The sequence below is a fragment of the Lactuca virosa genome, chromosome 7 (genome assembly GCF_052849685.1).
Source record: "Lactuca virosa cultivar CGN04683 chromosome 7, Lactuca_virosa_CGN04683_v6, whole genome shotgun sequence".
NCBI lineage: Eukaryota > Viridiplantae > Streptophyta > Magnoliopsida > Asterales > Asteraceae > Lactuca > Lactuca virosa.
The window spans coordinates 25,561,399-25,579,319 of record NC_136432.1 but is presented as its reverse complement, the minus strand read 5'-3'; positions in this window follow the sequence as shown (position 1 = coordinate 25,579,319).

The following is a 17,921-nucleotide window of genomic DNA, read 5'->3' as shown; positions in this document are numbered from 1 at the left end:
ATTAAGGGGTATGAACCCACCTGCAGTGAGTGAAGTGGATGGAAGTGTCGGGTAGGATCCTAGGTGTCAAGTGAGGACTTGAACACACACACGGATCCTATGTAACATGTAGTGATACATAAATGTATCTAATTAGTTATTTAATCACTAATTAGGTAAGTAAAGACACTCTAATGCATGAAGACACTTTGTTTCAAGTGCAAGGAGTGCTAAAGGTTGCATCTAAGGAGTGTATGGCCTCACTATGGAGTTTACACTTCAATTGGTTACACTTAAGTGTGTTTACGGTTTCTGGACCATTGTCCCCATGAGTTTACGGTCGTAAACTCATGGTAATGGTGCCATTGGGTGTTCAAAGGTCTTAAACTACTCAAGGAATTATGCTAGACTCGAATCCATGGCTTAGGAAGTGATTGGGGCTAGAAATGGACACTTCTTGGAGTTTACGGTCCTTGAACCACTCCCTTTGGAGTTTACGGCCGTAAACACATGAGTTTACGGTCGTAAACTCATGTTGGTTCATTTCTCTTGTGTTTTGGTGGTTCTAGGCTATGCATGCAAGGTTCTAGTCACTTACACAAGCATAGGAAGGTTTTTAAGGCACTTAAACATTCTTAGAAGGTGTTTACGGTTTTGGGAGGCCTTCCCAAATCGTAAACTCATGTTTGTCTCATCCTTACACGTTTTTGGGGTTCCTAGTTCATGCATGTAAGTCCTTAGTGCATTATTCAAGCATTGGAAAGAGTTTGGGGCTTCAAAACCCTTCTTTGGGGTGTTTACGGTTTTGGAATGTTCCAAAACCGTAAACCCATGTTCTTGGGGTTTTTGGGTGTTTAATTCATGAATACTAAGCCAATAACTAGTTAGATGAAGTATACTTACTTATAGGAAGCTTGTAGAGGTGTTTTAGGACCCAAAAACGCAAATGTGTTCTTGGTGTTCTTGAAGATTTGAAGATTCTTTGAAGATCTATGTAAAAATCGGAATCCTTTGGATGAGAAGGTGTAGAAACACTAGATTAAGTGTTGTTTAAAAGGATCTAGAAAGAAAACTTACATTTTTGGGCGGATTTGGAAGAAGATGAGGATGATACTTGAGAGAAAAACTTGTGTTCTTGAGTGGAAGGTGGTAAAAAGTGAGGACAAGGGGTAAACTCATGCTATATGCATGAGTTCTTGGAGAGAAGGGTGTTTACGGCTCAAACACCCCATGTTTGGCCGTGAACACCTAGCTAAGGTGTCGGGTTGTCCGGTTTATTACACGCCACTAATTACGTCACTTCCAATTAATAATTTGTTTGATGAAAAATAAAATAAAACACCAAACGGGTTTAAATTCGGCCAAAATGCATTTGAAATGTTTTTGAATATTATTTGACGTATTTAACTGTAGAAATTATACAAAGAAAATTTCGGGTTGTCACATCATCCCCCCGTTAGAGGGAATTTCGTCCCGAAATTTAAAATTTAAGCAGTCAAGTTATTACAACATAACTAAGTAAAGAGATGAGGATATTTAAGTTTCATTTGATCCTCACGCTCCCAAGTGAACTCCGGTCCTCGCTTGGCGTTCCAGCGAACCTTCACAATTAAGATGCGGCTTTGTTTCGTTCGTTTGACTTCTCGGTCCATAATCTCTATAGGTTCTTCCACGAAGTTGAGGCTCTCGTTGATCTCGATCTCGTCGAGTGGGATTACAAGAGTCTCGTCGGATAGACACTTTTTCAAGTTCGAGACGTGGAAGATAGGATGTACATTACTAAGTTCGTGGGGTAGGTTGAGTTTGTAAGCTACGGGGCCGATTCTAGCGAGAATCTCAAAAGGCCCTACGTATCTTGGATTCAGCTTTCCACGCTTTCCGAAACGTATCAAGCCTTTCCAGGTTGAGACTTTCAAAAGGACTCGGTCTCCCACCTGGAATTCCAAAGGTTTCCTTCGTTTATCCGCGTAGTTCTTCTGTCGGTTTCTAGAGGCTTTCAATCGTTCACGAATCTGGACTATCTTCTCTGTTGTTTCCCGAATGATCTCCGGACCCGTGAGAGTGCTGTCAGGAACTCGTCCTTTAGCTAATTGAGTGTCACCCACCTCGGCCCAGCACAGAGGGGATCTGCACTTCCGGCCGTAGAGGGCTTCGAATGGAGCAGCTTTGATGCTCGTGTGATAACTGTTGTTGTATGAAAATTCGACGAGGAGTAAGTGGGTATCCCAAGCCTTACCAAAGTCGATCACACAGGCTCGCAGCATATCTTCCATAGTTTGGATGGTTCTCTCACTTTGTCCGTCAGTCTGAGGATGGTAGGCTGTACTCATGTCCAGCCTCGTTCCCAGGGAGCTTTGTAGGGACTGCCAGAATCTCGAAGTGAATCTGCTATCTCTATTGGAGATAATGGATATAGGAACACCATGCAGTCGTACGATCTCCCTGATGTATGTTCTTGTGAGTTTCTCCATCTTGTCAGTTTCTTTGATGGGTAGGAAGTGTGCGGACTTGGTCAACCTATCGACGATGACCCATATGGTATCAAGTCCACCCGTCGTCTTGGGTAGCTTGGTTATGAAATCCATAGTGATCCGCTCCCACTTCCATTCAGGTATCTCCGGTTGCTGGAGTAGCCCTGATGGTTTCTGGTATTCGACCTTGACCTTGGCGCAAGTAAGGCATTTACTCACGAAGGTAGCGATCTCCGCTTTCATGTTAGGCCACCAGTATGACTTTTTGAGATCCAGATACATCTTATCTGAACCTGGGTGAACGGAATATCTAGTGTTGTGCGCTTCCTTCATGACCAAATCTCTATTGCCACCGTGTTTCAGTGTCCAAATCCGGTCCATGAGATACAAGGCTCCGTCACCCTTGGCTACCAAATTCTTATCCATTCCTCGCAAGGATTCTTCCGCTACATTTTCAGGTTTCAAGGCTTCGAGCTGAGCCTCTTTAATTTGTGCGGATAGATGCGAATGGATAGTCATTGTCAATGACTTGACTCTTCGACCAGAAAAATCTTTCCGGCTTAGAGCGTCTGCTACTACGTTGGCTTTACCCGGATGATAACGAATTTCACATTCGTAGTCATTGAGTAGCTCGACCCACCGTCGTTGTCTCATGTTGAGTTCTTTCTGGTTGAAGATGTGTTGGAGGCTTTTGTGGTCGGTATAGATGATGCTCTTCGTACCATACAGATAGTGTCTCCAGATCTTTAGGGCGAACACAACCGCTCCTAGTTCGAGGTCGTGCGTGGTGTAGTTGACCTCGTGTGTCTTCAGCTGTCTTGAGGCGTAGGCGATGACCTTACCTCGTTGCATCAGAACACAGCCGAGCCCCTGATTGGAGGCATCGCAATATACTACAAAGTCTTCTATCCCTTCGGGGAGGGATAGTATCAGTGCGGTGCACAAGGCTCGTTTTAGGGTTTGGAATGCATTCTCCCTTTTCTCCCCCCCCCCTCCCCCAGTTAAAGGTCACACCCTTCTGGGTCAATGCTGTGAGGGGCTTGGCGATTCGGGAGAAGTTTTGTATGAACCTGCGGTAGTAGCCAGCGAGGCCTAGAAATTGACGAATTTCTGTGGGCGTTTTCAGAGCTGACCAGTTCTCAATGGCTTTAATCTTGGATGGGTCCACGTGGATTCCTTCCTCGCTATCCACGTGTCCTAAGAATTCGACTCTTCGGATCCAAAATTCGCACTTAGAGAACTTTGCGTATAGCTTCTCCGATCGTAGGGTTTCCAGGACTTGTCGCAGATGATCGCTATGCTCTTCCTTACTTCTAGAGTAGATAAGTATATCATTAATGAAGACGATGACAAACTGATCCAAGTAAGGACGGCATACTCTATTCATCAAGTCCATGAAGACTGCGGGCGCGTTGGTTAGTCCGAAGGGCATCACTACGAACTCGTAGTGTCCGTAACGAGTTCGGAAGGCTGTCTTCGGGACATCCTCCTCTAGCACTCGTAACTGGTGATACCCGGACCTTAGATCAATCTTGGAAAAGTAACTCGCCCCTTGCAGTTGGTCAAATAAATCGTCTATACGGGGAAGAGGGTAACGATTTTTGACCGTCAGCTTGTTGAGTTCTCTGTAGTCGATGCACATGCGGAACGATCCGTCTTTTTTTTTTACGAACAAGACTGGTGCTCCCCAGGGTGAGAAGCTTGGTCTTATAAAGCCCTTACTGAGCAATTCGTTAAGTTGGCCGGACAGTTCTTGCATCTCAGCAGGCGCTAAACGGTAGGGCGCCTTGGCTACAGGGGTTGCTCCTGGAATTAAGTCGATTCGGAACTCGACTTGACGTTGCAGAGGTAAGCCCGGTAGTTCATCAGGGAAGACGTCGGGGAAATCGCGTACTACGGGAAGATCCTTCAGGTCCTTCGTTTTCTGGTTCGTATCTACAACATGCGCCAGGAATGCACGATATTCCTTGCGCAGGTACTTCTGGGCTTGAATGCTCGAGATGATACGAAGGCTCGTACTGGGTTTGTCTTCGTAGATCATCAAGGTTTCGTTGTTGGGTAGATTCAGACGGATGGCCTTGTCGAAGCACAAGATATCGGTACGATGAAGACTCAACCAGTCCATGCCTATGATGACATCGAAGCTTTTGATCGCTACTGGTATGAGGTCGATAGGAAACGAATGATTATCTAGCGTGAGGGTACAACCTATGTAGATTTCGTTAGAACTTTCCGTCTTGCCGTTAGCCATTTCTACGACGAATGTTTCTTTCAGTGATCGCGGTGTTTGTTTGAGTAAGTGTTTAAAGTTTTGATTTACGAAACTTCTTTCTGCCCCACTATCGAATAGAATACAAGCATAAGAGTTATCGAGAAGGAACGTACCCGTGACTACGGTGGGGTCTGCTACAGCCGCATTGTGGCCAATAGCAAGTAGTCTACCTGCTCCTCCCGCGTTTCCAGCCTTTGGACAGTTTCTTTTGAAATGTCCGACTTCGCCACAGCTATAGCAGGCTTGGCCTGCTCCCGAACTGGGGATTTGGGAAATGGGTTTGGGAGGTGCTCTGCAAAACTGGACGGTATGGCCCTTCCGGTTGCAATTGGTGCATTGCATCTCACGGCAGGGGCCGTTATGATGGAAAGAGCACTTATCGCACTTGGGTAGATTCCCCACATATGTTTTAGCGGGCACAGGGGCAGCAGGAGTAGTGGCAGCGTTGACAGCCACTGTTTGTTGGTTATTGGAAGAGGATTTAGCTGATTTTCCTTTCTTTCGATCCCACCGCTTTCTTTTGTTGTTGGAGGTGTGGGTTGGGGCAGAAGTGGTGGTTGTAGTAGCTGATGGAGTGGAGGGAACTTCATGATCAATCAGCCTTTGGGCCAATTCCTTGGCACTTTCGAAGGTGGCAGGCTTTGATGATAGAACGTTCCCTCGGTATGGGGGTACTAATCCCCAGATGTATCGTTTGATTTTCTTGCTTTCGGTGGGCACCATGTTTGGGCACAGAGCCACCAAGTCGCAGAACTTGGCCGTATAGGCTACGATGTCGGAACCCTGCATTTTGAGGTTCCAGAGTTCCTCCTCAAGTTTCTGAATTTTGCCCCTCGGGCAGTACTCCCTCGTCATGAGGTCCTTCAGTGTGTCCCAGCCCATGACGTTGGCTGCGACCAGGGAGAGTGATTTGACATGGCCATTCCACCACGTCAAGGCCCTTTGGGTGAAGGTGCAAGCAGCAAATTTTATCTTGCTTCCTTCGGGGCATGAGCACATTTCGAATATCGCTTCGGTTCTCTCAATCCATTGGGACAGTGCAAGGATCCCTCCGGTTCCATTGAGGTAAGTAGGTTTGCAGCTGATGAAATCCTTATAGGTGCACTCTCGTGCATGTTGGTGGATTTCACCATGGCTGGAGTTTGTGCCAGTTCCTGTTCCACTAACACCACCAGAGTTGACTTGCGCCAGCGCGGCGGTCACAGCTGCAGTCATAGCTGCCTGAAACATCACCGGGTCTAACTGCGGTGGGGCAGGTGGTGGTGGTGTTTGATCCACAGGCGTGCGTCTGGTCGGACGCTTGCGAGGAGGCATCTTTTACTGAAAAATTTTAAAAGATGATGACAACAGTGAGAATCAACTGTAAGTATGATGAGAGTGTCTCATGGAATAAATCGCCATAGTCCAACAATTAGATAGATGCATATCAATAGAGTAAGAAAACACAAGAGCATGAACTTCCAAATAGATTAGACAACTGCCAATATTACTGGTATTACTGATGTAAAATGAGTTCAGGAAAAACGACCTAACAATTGGTCTTACATCAAACCATAAGGAGAATGTTGACAGTTTAGAGGGCTAGTTATAGTACTTTCAAAGTCGGGAATGTTTGACAGACAGGTGAGACGGAGGTATTGAAGGGGAAGGCTATTCTTCTTAGGAAGAGAGAGGATGAGTAGATAATCTTCTGCTGGCGACGGGCACGCCTTTCTGGGTTACCCTTGAATCAGCCATTGTATCTATGCGAGAATGGAGAGAAGATAGTTAGTAGACGTACTAATCCTAAGATACTTATAAGATGATCGTTATTAGTCGACCCAATACTTGCATAATGCATACCAATTACATGTAATCGAGAGAGGATAGACCTTCGAATAAGTGACCCTAACTCTAAATCCACAACCAAACAAGGAACAGGAAGTAAAGCAAAGATCACAGATTCTAAGTCTATAGCGTCTTAGTCACATGTAACTGTAGTGTATCCACTTAGCAACTATTGCCCTACTAGTAACGACCTTTTTAGTTCTCACATATGTAAATTACAGGAAATGTGACAACCGTCAAATTTCGGTCAAGTCAAAGTCAAACAAAGTCAACAAGTCAAACCGGTCAACTCCAATAACCCTTGTATGTTAGGGTTTACGTTATGTAATCACTATACAATTCGCTATTTTAATGAGAAATCATCATTTGGAAAGTTCATGTGTTTGATTTTCCTTAGCCTTAACAGTGCTAAACAATGAACCAAAGCGATAAAACACTATTGCACAATCATCGGGATTGTGTACGACACTAAAACACGGTTTAACGGGGTTTACGAACCTTGCGTTGTGAAGTCGGACACTCAAATTAATCACAAACGAAACCTCTCTAAATCGTTTTCACTCTATCTCTTTCTATTTGAAATCTCTCCCAAATCTCTCCCAAATCTCTCCCGAATCTCTCTCAAAAGTTACTTTAACTTTTTGTAATCATTTGGGTCATCTCGACCCTTAACCGGGTCAAAAACCACTTGAAACGGGGTAAAAACGGGTAAAATAACCTTAAGGAACCAAAACCCTCCTATTAGAAGCGAAAACTCTCATGAGAAGCCTCTCAGGACCGAAGCCTCTCATTAGAAGCCTCTCAGGACCGAAGCCTCTCATTAGAAGCCTCTCAGGACAGAAGCCTCGCATGAGAAGCTTCTCAGACAGCCATGCGAGAGGTCTCGCAGACGGCCCCTTTTTACCGGTTTTTCGACTACGACTTCGTTTTAACTCCGTTTTTCATTATTTTAACGTGGGATTTTCACCCAAAACTTTATTTTATAAACTAAGGCCCCAAAATATATAAATCTCCAGGGTTTTTATAAAAATATATTAAAAGAATTAGTGGTTGAACTAATTATTGAGGGAATATTTGCTTTTCCTTAATTTATGGCAAAAGCAAACCACCACCACCTCACTCTATGATCAGCCACTCTTTCCCACTACCCCTTGTCTCCTTAGTGGACCTTTACACCCAATCTCCAGCTCTTCCCACGTTCTAAGAGCTGGAGGATTGATCCTATCTCCTCATTCTCCATAAAGTTCTTTCATTCTACACTTAGCAACCAAAGGACACTCTCCAAAATTCTCTCATCTTTTCTCTCAACTTCAAGAACTTCAAGGCTTTCTTCAGGGATTTCTTTCTTCAATTAGTAAGTATCTTCATCATTCATATAATTATTACACTCCATTCTACTCAAATCATTGATATCTTACACAAATTCCATCTTATTCGGTGTTAGATTCTCGAATCATCAAGACATCTTCTTAGTGTTCTTGGGTTGAATACTTCCTCTCTCTCACTTTCATCTACTGAAACCACATAAGGTGAGTTCATACCCCTACATTTACATGTTTTTCTTAAGTTTTAAGGGGGGAATACAAGTAAAATCATCAAGAACACAATTAAACTTTTTCTATCATATTACATCAGAAAAGATGAACTTCGATCACGGACTGTTTTTGGTCAACTTAAATATTTTAGTTTTCAAAACTGTTCCAGGTGCAAGTAGTTCAAACTCTTAGCTTTAAAATGGCTACTTGCACATCTCCATATGATTTGTCTACAATTTATGGTGATTTTTACAAAACTGCTTGTCATTTCAGAGGCAAACCCGTACCAGTCTGTGATTATGAATATTTTCACCTCTGTTAGAGATCACTAAAAATCATGATAAAATTTACGAACAAACTAGACTCATATTCCAAACTCTCAGAATTTGCGGATTTGGATTTAGAGCCTTGATGATTTTTCTATAAATTTTCTAAGAACAGTAACAGAAACTGTATTCAACGAAAAGTTGCTGTCAATTTCATTTCACCTTGTAACATGTTGAGCAAGGTGTATATCTTTATGTGATTATATGTTATTGCAATATATGACATTTTATCTTAATATTTAGACACACATCAGTTTACAAATGGATTTGGACATATAAAATATAAAGAATAACAAGTGATTATAATCAAAGTACAACCGATACATTCAAACATTTAATAAACTATTTTGAATATAGTTTGCATACATTACTACGTACTACCCTTGGTTGATAAACTATAATAGGTATAGTTTATGATACATTACATAACACATACATTTAAAAAGGGTACATTTATACAAAGGATATTTTCATTAAGCAAGGTACGGCCATACGGTACCAAGTTTTCATAACACGTAATTCCGTTAATGACTTTGTGAGACATTTACTTCAAATTACCATTAAGTCCTGTATTGTAACCAGAGTCTCCTTGAGGGAGAGCGTGATAGTTGTGTATAGATCTATATTGGGTTTGACAAACCCACACCTAAACTGCATGCAACAGTTAGACCGATAGGTCTGGGGTGACAAATGTCATAACATTTCCGACGCCTGAAGAACGTCGTTTTAGGCAACCTTGGTCATAGTATGGTTATAATAAACTCACATAAAGTATTAATAAACATTAGAATTTACGGGAACTTCATTAAAATTTAACGAGTTTATGTCGATTTAAACTTGCATTGTTTTACTATAAATATGACAAATTACTTGTACATTTCGGTCTTTGGGTTTTAAGACTACATTTACACATTAAGGAAAATATTGGATTTTCTAACACAAATACTACTTTTACAAACGAAAGGCTGTTAATAATACCAAACAAAAGCTTATGAACTCACCAACCTTTGTGTTGACACTTTTTCAAACAACTTGTATTCTCAGGAAATCATTAAACAGGTAACCAAGTGCTTTTGAGGATGGGGCGCTAAGGCGTCTACTATTTCATATTTTGTCAACATATTGTAATTGATTCGTAAACATGTAATTCATACAATGATGTCACTTTTTCAATTATATATATGTTGGTTGTGTTTGCTTCAATTACTATTACAATTGTTGTTATGATACTATACATGAAGTCCTCCACCCCCGGACGTTTCCGCCATCCTTGGTTTGGGGGTGTGACAGATTGGTATCAGAGCACAGTTTATAGTGAATTAAGTATATCAAACCACATAAGATATACAAACTATAAACACAATTGGGACTAATAGTCTCTGATTTGTGCATTTTTCAAATAAATATACTTTTAGAAAATAAATGATTTTCTTGATTAAAGTATACATACATACATTACATGCTCGCATGGTATCATAACTAGCGAAAACATAAAGCAAAAGAAGAAGAGTTGAACATTTTGAGTATGCCTTAGTATATGTGGATTAAATATGGGAAGGATATAGCCTGATCAACTATATCTGTCCGGGAATTGACTTGCATATACCGGGGGATGGTCAGGATGGGCAACAAATCTAACAAACCTAATAACAGACTACAAAGGATATTTTAAGAACTCAAAACTAAACATTTACAAATACTATAGGAGTATTTTGTGTTACTATAATAAATTATCTGAGAATTAAATAGGTCTTTATTTATAGATCAATAGCTGCTAAGTGGATGCGCTAAGGTCATATGTAACTAAGATGCTATAGACTTAGAATTTATGTATCTTTGTTTCACTTCCTGTCCTTGTTTGGTTGTGGTCTTGGAGTTAGGGTCATCTATTCGAAGGACTATTATATCTTAATCACATATGACTGGTATGCACTTTGCAACTAATTAAGTAACCGATAAAGATCATTTTAAAATATAATATATTAATTATGTCCCGACTAAATTAGTATATGTGAAACTTTTACAAACAGTCATATACTTGGAAACAAGGAAACTCAAATAAAATATTTTATACTTTCATTTTACCTCATAACCCAATGTATTGGGTCAATTAAAAGTATAAAATCGTATGTATCGTAAACATACCGGAAAACAACGTAATAATATACTTTATGTATAAAAGATTTCTCTTCCTATAAATATACTTTTACTAAAAGTACATTGGTTTACGACTTATGACAGAACCATGCCGCCAAGGAGAAGACCAAGACCTTCCGGCAACACAGCAACACCTCCTCCGCCGCTGCCTCCACAGTTTGATCTTGCGATGTTCCAGGCTGCAGTAACAGCAGCCGTAGCGGCCGCAATATCGCAGATAGGGACAAACGGAGCTGGTGGTTCTGGATCGGGTGCTACAAACTCTAACCACGGAGACAGTACGTGGCGTGCAAGAGAGTGTTCCTACAAAGACTTCACTAATGGCAAACCCGACAACTTCAATGGGAGCGGGGGAGTCATCACTTTAATGCAATGGTTTGAAAAGACCGAAGTAGTCTTTCAGGTGTGCTCTTGCCCCGAAGCGAGCAAAGTTAAGTTCGCAGCCTTCACTTTCACCGGCCGGGCCCTTACTTGGTGGAACTGCCGGATTAATTCACTTACTCTCGAAGTGGCTAGCTCCATAACCTGGGCAGAACTAAAAACGTTGATGATGAAGGAGTACTGCCCGAGAGGTGAGATTCAAAAGCTGGAACAAGAACTTTGGAACCTCAGGATGACGGGCTCCGACCTTGAAACCTACACCACCCGATTCAATGAATTGGCTCTCCTCTGCCCAACAATGGTTACTCTGGAGGAGAAAAAGGTGGAGCGATACCTTTGGGGACTGTCTCCCCAAGTGCAAAGTAGTGTCCTGGCTTCAAGGCCAACTACTTTTGACAGTGCCAGGGAGCTGGCACAACAACTTGTTGACCACCGAGCCGGTCATAATACTACAACCACCACCACTGATCAATCAAAAGGGGGAAACAACAAAAGGAAGTTCTGGAACCAAAAGAAGAGCCAACCAGCACAGGACCCCGCTAAGAAACAACAAACTGTTGATGTCCATGCTGCCACTAATGCTGCCACTACTGCACCACAGAAGCCATATGCTGGAACCCTACCCAAGTGCAACAAGTGCAACTTTCACCACAATGGTGCTTGTAGGGAGATGCACTGTAACAACTGCGACAGGAAGGGGCACACTGCTCGTTTCTGTAAAGCGCCGACTCGACCAATCAACCAAGTCGCTAGTACGGGGGCAACCCGAACCTGCTACAACTGTGGAGACGCAGGTCACTTCAAAAGAAACTGCCCCAAAGCACAAGCCCCTAATGCTGGTGGAGTAGGAAGAGTCCTGGCAATAGGACATGGGGAAGCAGTCGAGGATCCCACGGTGGTTACCGGTACGTTTCTCCTCAATAACTCTTATGCATGCGTACTATTCGATAGTGGAGCGGAGAGGAGTTTCGTGAGCCACCAATATAAACAATTACTTGAACAAAATCCCCAATCACTAAAGGATACTTATGTAGTAGAAATGGCAAATGGAAAAGTAGAACGCACTAGCGATATATACTCAGAGTGTACTCTCACTCTAGACAACCATACATTTAAAATTGACCTGATGCCGGTCACCATAAAAAGCTTCGACGTAATCATCGGGATGGATTGGTTAGTTCCTCACCGTGCCGACATTCTATGTTACGAAAGGGTCGTTCGCCTCAATCTACCAAATGACGAAACCCTTCTCATCTTTGGTGACAAACCTAGTGCGAATTTACAAATCATCTCATGCATCAAAGCCCAAAAGTATCTCCGGAAGGAGTACCACGTCTTCTTGGCCCACGTAGTAGACAAGAAACAAGACGTGAAAGACATCAAAGACATCCCCGAAGTGTGTAACTTCCCGGATGTGTTCCCAGAAGATCTTCCTGGTGTACCACTCGCACGACAAGTCGATTTCAGAATTGACTTAGTACCCGGAGCTACCCCCGTAGCCAGAGCTCCATACCGCCTCGCACCAACAGAAATGCAAGAGTTGTCCAGTCAGTTGAACGAGCTTTTGAGCAAAGGGTTCATCAGACCAAGCTTCTCACCTTGGGGAGCACCAGTCCTTTTTGTAAAGAAGAAGGACGGATCCTTTCGCATGTGCATCGACTATCGGGAACTAAACAAACTCACCATCAAGAACCGATATCCTCTACCCCGAATCGACGACCTTTTCGACCAACTCCAAGGAGCAAATTTCTTCTCAAAGATCGACCTAAGGTCAGGTTACCATCAGCTACGAGTTCAAGAAGAAGATATTCCCAAAACTGCATTCAGAACTCGCTATGGGCACTACGAGTTTGTGGTGATGTACTTCGGTTTAACAAACGCACCTGCGGTATTCATGGACCTAATGAATAGAGTGTGTCGACCCTACCTAGACAAGTTTGTAATCGTATTCATCGACGATATCTTGATCTACTCGCGAAGCGAAGAAGAGCATCGCCTACATCTACGCCAAGTGCTAGAGACACTAAGAGCGGAGAAGCTTTATGCTAAGTTCTCTAAGTGTGAATTCTGGATTAGAGAAGTGGATTTCCTTGGCCATGTGGTAAGTGAGAAAGGCATACATGTGGATCCCTCCAAAATCAAGGCAATCGAGAATTGGTCAGCACCCAAGACGCCAACCGAAATTCGACAATTCCTTGGGCTTGCTGGCTACTACCGAAGATTTATACAAAACTTCTCCAAGATTGCGAAACCACTCACCACCTTGACGCAGAAAGGTGTGATATTCAAGTGGGAAAATAAACAAGAAACTGCTTTCCAAACGTTAAAACAAGCCCTATGCAGCGCACCGATCTTGTCTCTCCCAGAGGGAACCGAGGACTTCGTAGTGTACTGTGATGCTTCAAATCAAGGCCTCGGATGTGTGCTCATGCAGAGAGGGAAGGTTATCGCGTATGCATCAAGACAGCTTAAGACGCACGAGGTTAATTATACTACGCACGACCTGGAATTAGGAGCAGTAGTATTCGCTTTGAAGATCTGGAGACACTACCTCTACGGCACGAAATGCACTATCTTCACTGATCACAAAAGTCTTCAGCATATCCTCAATCAGAAAGAGCTCAACATGCGACAGAGGAGATGGGTAGAGTTGCTGAATGACTACGAGTGCGAAATTCGTTATCATCCGGGCAAGGCCAATGTAGTGGCCGATGCTCTAAGCAGGAAGGAGTACTCGGGCCGCCGAGTAAAATCCTTAACAATGACAATCCATTCCCACCTGACCATACAAATCAAGGAAGCTCAACTGGAAGCTTTGAAACCAGAAAAGGTGGCAGGAGAGACATTAAGGGGAATGGATAAAAACTTAGAAGTCAAGGATGATGGAGCACGTTATATCATGAACCGGATTTGGACACCGAAGTTCGGTGGACTCCGAGATGTCGTCATGAATGAAGCACACAAGACTCGATACTCCATCCATCCCGGGTCGGATAAGATGTATCTGGACCTCAAGAAATTATACTGGTGGCCGAACATGAAGGCTGAGATTGCTACCTATGTGAGCAAGTGCCTGACTTGCGCCAAGGTCAAAATCGAATACCAGAAACCATCCGGGCTATTACAACAGTCGGATATACCTGAGTGGAAGTGGGAACGAATAACCATGGACTTCATAACCAAGCTGCCTAAGACATCGGGCGGGCTTGACACCATATGGGTAATCGTAGACAGATTGACCAAATCAGCACACTTCCTACCGATAAAAGAAACCGACAAGATGGAGAAGCTGACTAGAACGTACATCAGAGAGATTGTACGACTCCATGGTGTGCCGATATCCATTATCTCCGATAGAGATAGTAGATTTACCTCACGGTTTTGGCAGTCTCTACAAAAATCATTGGGAACTAGGCTTGACATGAGTACGGCCTACCACCCACAAACCGACGGACAGAGCGAATGAACCATTCAAACGTTGGAAGACATGTTAAGAGCTTGTGTGATAGACTTCGGTAAAGCATGGGATACCCATCTACCGCTTATCGAATTCTCCTACAATAACAGCTATCATACTAGCATCAAAGTCGCTCCATTCGAAGCTCTTTACGGTCGCAAATGCAGATCACCCCTGTGTTGGGCTGAGGTTGGGGATACACAGCTAGCTAGAGGGCAAGTCTCTAATAGCACCCTCACTGGCCCTGAAATCATAAGGGAAACCACAGAAAAGATCGTTCAAATTCGAGAAAGACTGAAAGCAAACCCTTGGAATTCCAGACACCCCGCGACCGGCAAAAGAGTTACGCAGACAAACGACGCAAACCCTTGGAATTCCAGGTGGGTGATCGTGTACTACTAAAAGTTTCCCCTTGGAAAGGAATGATACGATTCGGCAAACGCGGGAAACTAAATCCAAGGTACATCGGGCCATTCGAAATCCTTGCTAGGATTGGGCCAGTAGCATACAAACTTCGATTACCTCAGGAACTTGACAAAGTACATCCCACATTTCACGTGTCGAACCTAAAGAAGTGTTTGTCTGATGAGACACTCGTAATACCACTCGACGAAATCGAAGTTAACGAAAATCTCCACTTCGTGGAGGAACCAGTCGAAATCATGGATCGGGAAATCAAACGAACGAAACAAAGTCGTATTCCCATCGTGAAGGTCCGTTGGAACGCTAAACGAGGACCCGAATTCACCTGGGAACGCGAGGATCAGATGAAACAAAAGTATCCACATCTCTTCCCAAACTCTTGAAATCCCAGTCAAAATGAAAATTTCGGGACGAAATTCCTTCTAACGGGGGGATGATGTGACAACCGTCAAATTTCGGTCAAGTCAAAGTCAAACAAAGTCAACAAGTCAAACCGGTCAACTCCAATAACCCTTGTATGTTAGGGTTTACGTTATGTAATCACTATACAATTCGCTATTTTAATGAGAAATCATCATTTGGAAAGTTCATGTGTTTGATTTTCCTTAGCCTTAACAGTGCTAAACAACGAACCAAAGCGATAAAACACTATTGCACAATCATCGGGATTGTGTACGACACTAAAACACGGTTTAACGGGGTTTACAAACCTTGCGTTGTGAAGCCGGACACTCAAATTAATCACAAACGAAACCTCTCTAAATCGTTTTCACTCTATCTCTTTCTATTTGAAATCTCTCCCAAATCTCTCCCAAATCTCTCCCGAATCTCTCTCAAAAGTTACTTTAACTTTTTTTAATCATTTGGGTCATCTCGACCCTTATCCGGGTCAAAAACCACTTGAAACGGGGTAAAAACGGGTAAAATAACCTTAAGGAACCAAAACCCTCCTATTAGAAGCGAAAACTCTCATGAGAAGCCTCTCAGGACCGAAGCCTCTCGGGACCGAAGCCTCTCATTAGAAGCCTCTCAGGACCGAAGCCTCTCAGGACCGAAGCCTCTCATTAGAAGCCTCTCAGGACAGAAGCCTCGCATGAGAAGCTTCTCAGACAGCCATGCGAGAGGTCTCGCAGACGGCCCCTTTTTACCGGTTTTTCGACTACGACTTCGTTTTAACTCCGTTTTTCATTATTTTAACGTGGGGTTTTCACCCAAAACTTTATTTTATAAACTAAGGCCCCAAAATATATAAATCTCCAGGGTTTTTATAAAAATATATTAAAATAATTAGTGGTTGAACTAATTATTGAGGGAATATTTGCTTTTCCTTAATTTATGGCAAAAGCAAACCACCACCACCACACTCTATGATCAGCCACTCTTTCTCACTACCCCTTGTCTCCTTAGTGGACCTTTACACCCAATCTCCAGCTCTTCCCACGTTCTAAGAGCTGGAGGATTGATCCTATCTCCTCATTCTCCATAAAGTTCTTTCATTCTACACTTAGCAACCAAAGGACACTCTCCAAAATTCTCTCATCTTTTCTCTCAACTTCAAGAACTTCAAGGCTTTCTTCAGGGATTTCTTTCTTCAATTAGTAAGTATCTTCATCATTCATATAATTATTACACTCCATTCTACTCAAATCATTGATATCTTACACAAATTCCATCTTATTCGGTGTTAGATTCTCGAATCATCAAGACATCTTCTTAGTGTTCTTGGGTTGAATACTTCCTCTCTCTCACTTTCATCTACTGAAACCACATAAGGTGAGTTCATACCCCTACATTTACATGTTTTTCTTAAGTTTTAAGGGGGGAATACAAGTAAAATCATCAAGAACACAATTAAACTTTTTCTATCATATTACATCAGAAAAGATGAACTTCGATCACGGACTGTTTTTGGTCAACTTAAATATTTTAGTTTTCAAAACTGTTCCAGGTGCAAGTAGTTCAAACTCTTAGCTTTAAAATGGCTACTTGCACATCTCCATATGATTTGTCTACAATTTATGGTGATTTTTACAAAACTGCTTGTCATTTCAGAGGCAAACCCGTACCAGTCTGTGATTATGAATATTTTCACCTCTGTTAGAGATCACTAAAAATCATGATAAAATTTACGAACAAACTAGACTCATATTCCAAACTCTCAGAATTTGCGGATTTGGATTTAGAGCCTTGATGATTTTTCTATAAATTTTCTAAGAACAGTAACAGAAACTGTATTCAACGAAAAGTTGCTGTCAATTTCATTTCACCTTGTAACATGTTGAGCAAGGTGTATATCTTTATGTGATTATATGTTATTGCAATATATGACATTTTATCTTAATATTTAGACACACATCAGTTTACAAATGGATTTGGACATATAAAATATAAAGAATAACAAGTGATTATAATCAAAGTACAACCGATACATTCAAACATTTAATAAACTATTTTGAATATAGTTTGCATACATTACTACGTACTACCCTTGGTTGATAAACTATAATAGGTATAGTTTATGATACATTACATAACACATACATTTAAAAAGGGTACATTTATACAAAGGATATTTTCATTAAGCAAGGTACGGCCATACGGTACCAAGTTTTCATAACACGTAATTCCGTTAATGACTTTGTGAGACATTTACTTCAAATTACCATTAAGTCCTGTATTGTAACCAGAGTCTCCTTGAGGGAGAGCGTGATAGTTGTGTATAGATCTATATTGGGTTTGACAAACCCACACCTAAACTGCATGCAACAGTTAGACCGATAGGTCTGGGGTGACAAATGTCATAACATTTCCGACGCCTGAAGAACGTCGTTTTAGGCAACCTTGGTCATAGTATGGTTATAATAAACTCACATAAAGTATTAATAAACATTAGAATTTACGGGAACTTCATTAAAATTTAACGAGTTTATGTCGATTTAAACTTGCATTGTTTTACTATAAATATGACAAATTACTTGTACATTTCGGTCTTTGGGTTTTAAGACTACATTTACACATTAAGGAACATATTGGATTTTCTAACACAAATACTACTTTTACAAACAAAAGGCTTTTAATAATACCAAACAAAAG